This window comes from Lepus europaeus, chromosome 18 (assembly GCF_033115175.1).
Source record: "Lepus europaeus isolate LE1 chromosome 18, mLepTim1.pri, whole genome shotgun sequence".
Taxonomy (NCBI): domain Eukaryota; kingdom Metazoa; phylum Chordata; class Mammalia; order Lagomorpha; family Leporidae; genus Lepus; species Lepus europaeus.
Window position 1 is genome coordinate 60,951,871 of NC_084844.1, and position 9,851 is coordinate 60,961,721.

Genomic DNA, 9,851 nt, shown 5'->3' on the forward strand with positions numbered 1-9,851 from the left:
GAGAGTAGCCCCCTAAAACAAGGTGGCTCCCGCTTGGACAACAGGAGGACCTGGGCCTCTGTGTTGGAGAGAAAATCTGCCAGTGTGGCAGTCAGAGATCGTCAGATCCTCGACGTAGACCCATCATCCCGAGAGGCAGCCACCAGCGACCTCCCACCTGGCTTTGCGAGCTTACCCTGGGGCCCAGGAGACTGCAGGCACAGACAGGGCAGTGTCCAGCACACAAGAAATCACCATGAAGCTGATGGATGAATTCTACTCGCCCGAAATCAAGAGATCGCCATCAAAGAAGGGGGAGCCGGCTGAGGTGTCTGCAAAGACCACGGAGAAGCCTGGGAACAAGGATCTGAGCTGGCTGGAACAGAAGGAGCAGGAGGTTGTCAATGCCTTGCACTGCTTTCAGACCATTGTGGACAAAATGGCCATTGACAAGAAGATCCTGGAGATCCTTCTGGGGTCAGCCAGCAAGGAGCTGGGGGCCATCTTACCCCTGGTGCAGAGCGACCTTTGCGGTCAGCACAGCTCAGCCCTCTCCCCCTGCTATGGCCAAGGGTAACAAAGGCTCACCAACCTCATTCACTGGTCTGACGAAATGATACTGGAAGGCATGAACTCAGAAGATAAAGAGACGGTGACGACTGTTAAGGGGGGTCATCAAGGCTGTGCTGGACAGAGTGAAGGAGCTGGTCACACTGACCATGGAGGGACAGGGGTGGCCATCTCCAACAAGCCCAGTGAAGCCCAGTTCCCCAGCTGCCAAACCTGATGGCCAGTCTGAACTGCCCCTGACAGACCGAGAGATGGAGATTCTGAGCAAGACAAGTGGAGTGCTGCCGTCAGCTGAGCTGCTCCTGGATCCACAAAGAGGTCATGCCCCCAAGTCCCCTTTACCTGGCGTTCAGCTGGTTGATAATCCACAGCCTTGCTACCCAAGACAGTTGGCTCCATCCCCCACCCACATGGCTGTGGTCGCCCCCATGAGCCGAGCCACCAGCGGCTCCAGTTTGCCTGTTGGAATTAATAGGCAGGATTTTGATGTTGACAGAGGCGACTTTCAGGAGGCAGCCACTCCTATGGTGGGGGAGTCGCCCGCCTCTCCCCCCTGCAGCAGCATCGGCAAGCTCAACAAGTCGGATGAGCAGCTGAGCGGGGACAGTGGGCAGTGCTCCCGGAACACAAGCTGTGAAACACTAGATCATTACGATCCCGACTATGATTTCCTCCAGCAAGACCTCTCTAATGCAGACCAGATACCTCAGCAAGTGGCCTGTAACCTTAGCCCGTTGCCGGAGTCCTTGGGGGAGTCTGGGCCTCCGTTTCTTGGCCGTCCTTTCCAGCTGCCTCTTGGCAGCTGTCCCCAGATGGAGAGGCAGCAGACCAACATGCCACCCGCCCTGCCAGAGAAGAAGTGCCGGAGCACGGCCTCCCAGACCATGGTCAGCTCCGGCTGCAGGGTGTCCTATGACCCGCACTCCTAGCAGTACCCCCGGGGGCCAGCCTGCCCTCTGCACGCCCTTCGCTGCGATCCTCCCCTTTCAGCAAGTAGCGTCCTTAGCCCCTGAGGAATTTGTGGGTGATTTTGCTGCTCCTGAATCCACGGGTGACCCAGAAAAACCACTTCCCCTGCCAGAGAAGAAAAACACAGTAAGCGTTTACAGAGCTGATGTCAGCAAATGCGTTTGTAACCTAAAGTAGTGGCACGTTTTCAGTAAGCCTCAGCCCAGAGCCAAATCGGTGGCCTCACTGTTTCAGAACAGACAGGACCACAGATTCATGGCCACTTGGGGGAGCCTGTGCATGACAGTCAACATCAAAATCCTGCCTATTAATTCCAACAGGCAAACTGGAGCCGCTGGTGGCTCGGCTCATGGGGGCGACCACAGCCATGTGGGTGGGGGATGGAGCCAACTGTCTTGGGTAGCAAGGCTGTGGATTATCAACCAGCTGAACGCCAGGTAAAGGGGACTTGGGGGCATGACCTCTTTGTGGATCCAGGAGCAGCTCAGCTGACGGCAGCACTCCACTTGTCTTGCTCAGAATCTCCATCTCTCGGTCTGTCAGGGGCAGTTCAGACTGGCCATCAGGTTTGGCAGCTGGGGAACTGGGCTTCACTGGGCTTGTTGGAGATGGCCACCCCTGTCCCTCCATGGTCAGTGTGACCAGCTCCTTCACTCTGTCCAGCACAGCCTTGATGACCCCCCTTAACAGTCGTCACCGTCTCTTTATCTTCTGAGTTCATGCCTTCCAGTATCATTTCGTCAGACCAGTGAATGAGGTTGGTGAGCCTTTGTTACCCTTGGCCATAGCAGGGGGAGAGGGCTGAGCTGTGCTGACCGCAAAGGTCGCTCTGCACCAGGGGTAAGATGGCCCCCAGCTCCTTGCTGGCTGACCCCAGAAGGATCTCCAGGATCTTCTTGTCAATGGCCATTTTGTCCACAATGGTCTGAAAGCAGTGCAAGGCATTGACAACCTCCTGCTCCTTCTGTTCCAGCCAGCTCAGATCCTTGTTCCCAGGCTTCTCCGTGGTCTTTGCAGACACCTCAGCCGGCTCCCCCTTCTTTGATGGCGATCTCTTGATTTCGGGCGAGTAGAATTCATCCATCAGCTTCATGGTGATTTCTTGTGTGCTGGACACTGCCCTGTCTGTGCCTGCAGTCTCCTGGGCCCCAGGGTAAGCTCGCAAAGCCAGGTGGGAGGTCGCTGGTGGCTGCCTCTCGGGATGATGGGTCTACGTCGAGGATCTGACGATCTCTGACTGCCACACTGGCAGATTTTCTCTCCAACACAGAGGCCCAGGTCCTCCTGTTGTCCAAGCGGGAGCCACCTTGTTTTAGGGGGCTACTCTCATGCAGCGCCACCTTCTTCATTCCAGCCCTCTGCTCTCGCTCTCGCCCTCTTGTGAACACCACCAGGTCAAAACAGGTTCTTTTATTTATTTATTTGACTTGCAGAGTGGACAGTGAGAGAGAGAGACAGAGAGAAAGGTCTTCCTTTTCCGTTGGTTCACCCCTCAATGGCCGCTGCGGCTGGCACACCACGCTGATCCGAAGCCAGGAGCCAAGTGCTTCTCCTGGTCTCCTATGCGGGTGCAGGGCCCAAACACTTGGGCCATCCTCCACTGCATTCAGAGAGCTGGCCTGGAAGAGGGGCAACCGGGACAGAATCCGGCACCCCGACCGGGATAGAATCCAGGGTGCCGGCGTCGCAGGTGGAGGATTAGCCTTGTGAGCCATGGCGCCAGCCCAAAACACTGTTCTGTACCTGGTGTCTGCCAGCCTCTGGCTCAGTTGGGAACTTTGTCTTTTTTTTTCTAAAGATTTATTTAAAAGAGTTGCAGAGACAGAAAGGGGGGAGGGAGGGAGAGAGGGAGGAAGGAAGAGAGAGAGAGAGAGCAAGAGCGAGAGAGAGCGAGAGAGAGAAAGAGAGAGAAGGAGGGAGAGATAGCTTCCATCCTCTGCTTCACTCCCAAAATGGCTGCAATGGCCCTGGTCTGGGCCAGACAGAAGCCAGGAGCTTCTGGGTCTCCCACGTGGGTGGCAGGGGCCCCAATACTTGGGATCTCTTCCTCTGTTTTTCTCGGGCCATTAGCAGCGAGCTGGATGGGAAGTGGAGCAGTCGGGACTCGAACCTGCCACGTCACAGTGCTGGACGGAAAACTGGCTCTTAAAACAAGATCTGGGTGACGCCACTGCCTAGGGCCCCGTGTCCTTGTGCTTTGAAAGGCAGCACATCCTCAGTGATGCTGACAGCAAGATTCTGCACAGCACTCTACTGGAAGGGCCAGCACCTGCGAGCAGGACTCTGGTGGCCACAAGGCGCAGGCGCAAGGGGCTCAGCTCTGCATTTCTGCCCTTGGCCACAAGGGGCAGCAGAGCAGACCAGCGATGGTCCATATTTGCATAGGCGCGATCTTTGCTTTCTGATTGGTTGGTACTGTTTCGTTCCATCCAATCCGATTCCCTCTCTGAGCCGTCATTTGAATAGTGAGTCTACAAATAGGCTACTTAGCGTTGCAACGGCCGTTTTGTCTAATGGGCAACGGTTCAGGTGCTGTTTTCAGTTACAGCCCGAGGGCCGTCCGGAGCCCCAGCCCCGACCCCGGACAGGGCGGCGAGCGAAGCGAGCGGCAGCGGGTGTGGCCGGCAGGAAGGGCGGCCCGCGGTCGTGCGCCAGGTGAGGGCGCAGGTGCGGCCCAGGGCCCCAGAGCTTTCCCGCGTCCGCGCGGCGCCGTCCTCCCGGCTCCTCAGGCCTGGCGAGTCCCGGTGTCCGCGGCCGGAGCGGCGCCGTCGGCCCTGACGCCGTCCGGAGCGGGAGCCGGGAAGGGAGAGCGAGGGCCCCGGGCGTGCGTGCGTCGTGCCGGCGTCCGCGTGGCTCCTCTCGGCGCAGCCCCGGCCGGGCAGGGCGCCTGCGGAGACGGCGCCGGGCGGCCTCGGCCTCTGAGGAGGGAGCGGGGTGGCCGCCCCGGGGTCCGGGCGGTGCCCGCGGGGCGTGGACACTGAGGGTGCCTGGTGTGGTCAGGTGGCTCCCGGAGGAAGCACCTACGTGGCGGTAGTTGGGGGTCCCCCAAGTTGGTCTCCTCCTGTTGGTAGGGTGGGAACAAGGTGCCCTACCGTTGTACTATGGGTCCTACCACATTCCAGTGTTCTTATCTTGGTGTGTCCGTGGTATTTCCGCGGGTTATGGTTGTACTTAGTGGACAAGAGTTGTAAAAATGGTTCTAGTCACACTTGCTCAGCCAGGACGTGCCTGCTCGCGGCCGTTGCTTGGTCTCAGGGTTCTTCCGGCATCCTCAGCTAATTAAGTTTTCCCTGAAGGTCATCCTACTCAGTACATTTTACTGGGACCCCCCAAATGGATGGTTGGGTGCCAGTCACCCATGGACCTCGGATTCTGTCTCAGGTCCGCCGCATTCCCCTAACTGCATGAGTCGGTTCCTAATCCACTCTCATTGTGAGTGTGGCTTTATAAAAAGAGAATGGTCATCTAAAAATCTTTAGACCTTTCATTCATGTTTCTATGCTGCCATTTCATTCATGTTTCCAGGACTGTCAGGATTCTATTGGTAGAATAAGCAACCTGATTTTTTTAAGGAAGTTCCAAAATTTTAAGAATTAATGATATTACATAGTATCTTTTTGCAGACAGTTGCAACATTGTAAAGACTTAGCCTGACTCCATAAGCCTGATTTTTTTCCTTTAAAATATGTTTTAAAATCTTGAAATAGTTTTAGTCGTGGTACTTTTTGGGCCAAGTAAATATGACAGAGGACAGGGACCATTGTTCTTCACCAGTCTTGTTCGCAGTGGTTTTCACATATGTTAGTGGATGGGAAAAAAATCTCCATTTGTGATTTTTGGTTTTAAGAGTCAGACAACAAATCCCTGTCCAGAGTCATATTCTTCACAGTCCTCTCATAGACATGTGATAAACTAAACCTTAGCTCCGTCAGTCAGCTGTGACTTCCTGGCTGCAACTTGGGCAGTGCCTTGGTCTTCGTCTCCCTGCCTCTCAGTAGCTGCTCAGAAGAAACTCCTTGCTACTCCCGATGTTCATGATTCGTCCTCATCCCGTCTTGCTCTTCTTTTTAGTCCCTTTTGTTTGTTGAAGCCCAGAAGTTGAAATGACCCCATGGTAGGATTTGAAATTTATTCACCCTGGTATTCTTTCCCTAGACAACCTTACCCCTGTGTAGTTTCAGGTCGGTCCTGGGTTTCCTCCTGTCTTTAGCTAGAGGACTTACATAATCGCTTCTGTTTGTCTGAAAAGAAAGGGCCCTCTGATTCACTTGGGTGTGAAGAGCTTTGCTAGTATAATTTAGAATAAGCGTTGGCTTAGAGGGAAGGATATTGTGCTTCATTGTTTTGATAGTTGAAGATACAAATAATGGGTAGAAATAGGATTGAGGCTGTTAGGGTTAGGGCACTGCCTAGTTTATTTGGGATTGATCATAGGATTGCATAGGTGGATCGAATAGTCTGGTTTAGTATGGGAAAGAGTATATGGGGGTTTGCTGGGGTATTATTGTCAGGGTCTCTCAGCAGGTCAAGAGAAAATAAGACTAGGGTGAGGAAGAAAAACAATAAGAGGAGCTAGGATATATTACATTTTACTGTAAGGGTGACATGCAATTTTATATGAATTGGAAGAGATTGCTGATGGATTATTAGATCCTGTTTCCTGTAGGGATAGGAAGTGAATAATTCGTAGGGCTGAAGTGATAAGTGGTGTAATGAAGTGGAAAGGACGGAATTGTCCAAGACTGCTTTTGTCAACTGAAAACCTTCCTCAGATTATCCTACCAGATTGTGCCAGTGTGTGGAACAGCTAGTGGAGATTTGTAATTATTGTTGTTCCTCACTATGGTTTTTTCCTCATGGTAGTAGACAGTGTATAAATGCTTAGCTATAAATAAGGTAACCCCAGGATTCCAGGTTTCAAGGTGTAAGTAAAAGCCATTATAGAGATGGGTTAGGGAGCTGCGTGCTCTGCAGGGCTAGGGGTAAACAGTGAGGAGCAAAGTGTAGGAAGTACATTCCTGGCCGAGAATTGGAAGGAAAAGTGCCTATGAAGTCCTGGGGAGGAGGTGAAATGGCATGAACCTGTGTGGGGAGTGCTGACATGTGCAGCCTGTGCAGTGGCAGCGGCAGTGAGCTGGAGCTGGCAACACTGTAGAGATGGACGGGAGGCCAGTTTGCACAGATCTGTGGGCATAGAGCAGGAGAGAGAGCATGGCACGGGTCTGGACTAGAGCCATGGGGGCTGTGGTTGCTGGCGTCACCTGTGGTCCCAGAGGAAGTGGAGGGAGACGTTTGATTCAAATCAGTCTCTCCAAAACAGAACGTGCAGTCTGGCTGGGAGAGGGCGGGTGCTATTTTGCAAAAGGGCAACAACTGCGGAAGCCTGCAGGTGTTCACTGAGATGGGGCACCTGAACACAGTGCGGGTGGCAGCAGTGGCAGGTGTTGGGCCAGTGACTGTAGTGTGTGCATGTGATCCAGAGCTTCCAGTGGAGGGAACAGCTCTCGGCCCCCACTGCCTCAGAGCTTGGCTGGGAGGTGACTGGGCAGCTACAAGGGACAGAGGGGCACCTGCACCAGCAGTGCCCTTTGGATTTGGCGACTGTGAGATCCTTGTATGCTGAGACCTTGGGGACTTGGTGGCTACTTGAGAAGGTGTAGGGAATAGCTGGCTATTAAGTTCTACCACACCCAGAGAGAATGGTGAGGAGAGAATGGAGAGACAGTACAAGCCTTAGGAGAAAAAGACTGTTAACCCTGCAAATACTGTACCCTGCAAAGCTCTCATTTATGAATGAAGGTGAAATAAAGACCTTCCGTAACAAACAAATTGAAATTGTCACCACTTGTCCCACTTACAAAAGATGCTTAAGGATGTGCTATGCACAGAAACACAGAAACATGGTCACCACTATGAAAGCAGGTGAAGGCAGAAAACCCCCCAGTAAAGGTAAAAAGGAAATCCAAAGTAAATAATAGGGATATTATTGGAAAAATACGAGGGCCAAGTTGTTACTTATCAATAGTCACCTTGAATGAAAAATTAGCCTCAACTCTCCAATTAAAAGATACAGATTGGCTGAATGGTTTAAAAAACAAGGCCCATCTATTTGCTGCCTGCAAGAAACACATCTCACCAACATAGATACACACAGACTGAAAGTGAAAGGATGGAAAATGTCTATGCTAACAAAAACCAAAAAAGAGTTGGTGTAACCATCCTAATATCAGACAAAATGGAATTTAATACAAAAACTGAAAAGAGATGAAGCAGGGCACTATGTAATGATTTAGGGATCAATTCAACAGGAAGATGTGACTATTATAAATGTATATGCACCTGACTACAGGTAACCTGGCTTTTTAAAAGAAATGTTAATGGATCAAAAGGGAAACATAGACTCCAATACATTAGTAATGGGGATTTCAGCATTCCACTTTCATTAATTGATCAATCAACCAGACAGAAAATCACTAAGAGGGGGCCGTCTCTGTGGTGTAGTGGGTAAAGCTGCTGCCTGCAATGCTGACATCCCATATGTGCACAGGTGTGAGTCCTGGCTGCTCTACTTCCAATCTAGCTCTTGGTTATGGCCTGGGAAAGCAGTAGAGGATGGCCCAAGTCCTTGGGCCCCTGCATCCATGTGAGAGACCTAGAAGAAGCTCCTGGCTCCTGGCTTTGGATTGGCGCAGTTCCAGCCATTGTGGCCATCTAGGGAATGATACAGTGGATAGAAGATCCCCCCTCGCCCTGTGTCTGCCGAAAGTGACACCTCCTCTTTTAACTCTTATAAAACTCAGCGCTTTTCAGTCAGAACCAGAAAAGAACTCTCTGACTGGAAAATTGTCAGAATAACCAATCAAGAAGAAAATTATTAAAAGGAGATATTGCAGTTGTTTGCAAAAACAGTTTTAAAGTTTAAGATCAAGACAATTTTTAGGGCTGGTGCTGTGGTGTAGCAGGTAAAGCCGCTACCTGCAGTGCTGGCATCCCATATAGGCACTAGTTTGTGTCCTGGCTGCTTCACTTCCAATCCAGCTCTCTGCTGTGGCCTAGGAAAGCAGTAGAAGATGCCCCAAGTCCTTGGAACCCTGCACCCACGTGGGAGACCTGGAAGAAGCTCCTGGCTTCAGATTAGCACAGCCCCAGCTGTTGCGGTGAATTGGGGAATGAACCAGCGGATGGAAGACCTTTCTCTCTTCTTCTAGCTCTCCTCCTCTCTCTGTTTAACTCTGACTTTCAAATAAATAAATCTTTAAAAAACAATTTTTAGATTTGTTAACATATTGATATTTTTATGCATATATTTTAAAAACCTCATTGCTTTAGCAGATTAGACTTTAATTTTATGTAACTTTACCTTTGACATTAATGTTTACATTTAAAGATTTATTTATTTATTTGAAAGTCAGAGTTACACGGAGAGAGGAGAGGCAGAGAGAGAGAGGTCTTCCATCTGCCTGTTCACCTCCCAGTTGGCCACAATTGTCGGAACTGTGCCGATCCAAAGCCAGGTTCCAGGAACTTCTTCTGGGTCTCCCATGTGAGTGCAGGGGCCCAAGGACTTGGGCCATCTTCTATTGATTTCCAGGCCATAGCAGAGAGCTGGATCGGAAGTGGAGCAGCTGGCTCTCAAACCAGCACCTATATGGGATGCTGGCGCTTCAGGCCAGGGTGTTAACCCACTGTGCCACAGCGCCTGCCTCAATGTTTACTTTTAGAAAACCCTGTAAACAGTATTTTTCTCAAAAATTTTTTTTCTAATGTTATGGGCCTTTTTATGCCTTTGGTAACTTACTGAAGCCTTTAGGTATTTCTGTCTTATCTTTCCCTTTTCAGTCTAAACTAATCTAGCGATTTTACTTTAGGACGAAAGGGTTTTACAAGCAAGTTTTTTTCCCCACCCAGCAAACATAGGCACCTAGTCAACAGTCAGCTACTTGGGACCGTCTCTGAAACAGACATGTATCCAGGCAGCTGCAAGACAGTTCCCAAGGGTGACTGTGGGCCAGGGCCCGTGTGCTATGGTGACAAGCCCACTGGAAATTGTCAGCTTACATCTGGGAGACTTTATTATCGAACAGCCTTATTAATAAATTTAGTATTAATATTTTGAGCTGTCTATTCAGATAAGAATTCTGAATATCAACTCCAATAATCCAGGTGACATGGTATTTTTAAAAAAAAAATTTTTTTTATTTGATAGTGAGAGAGACAGAGAAAGGTCTTCCTTCCATTGGTTCACTCCCCAAATGGCTGCTACAACCAGCGCTGCGCTGATGACATGGTAAGTTTTTAACATTTATTCAGTGAAAGACATACACAGAAAGTGA

At 50.7% G+C, this 9,851-nt stretch overlaps 1 pseudogene; it reads left to right on the forward strand.

Annotated features, from left to right (window-relative positions):
• Positions 1 to 235: 235 nt before the first annotated feature.
• On the forward strand, positions 236 to 1,695 carry LOC133746886 (rap guanine nucleotide exchange factor 1-like; annotated as a pseudogene).
• Positions 1,696 to 9,851: the final 8,156 nt, after the last annotated feature.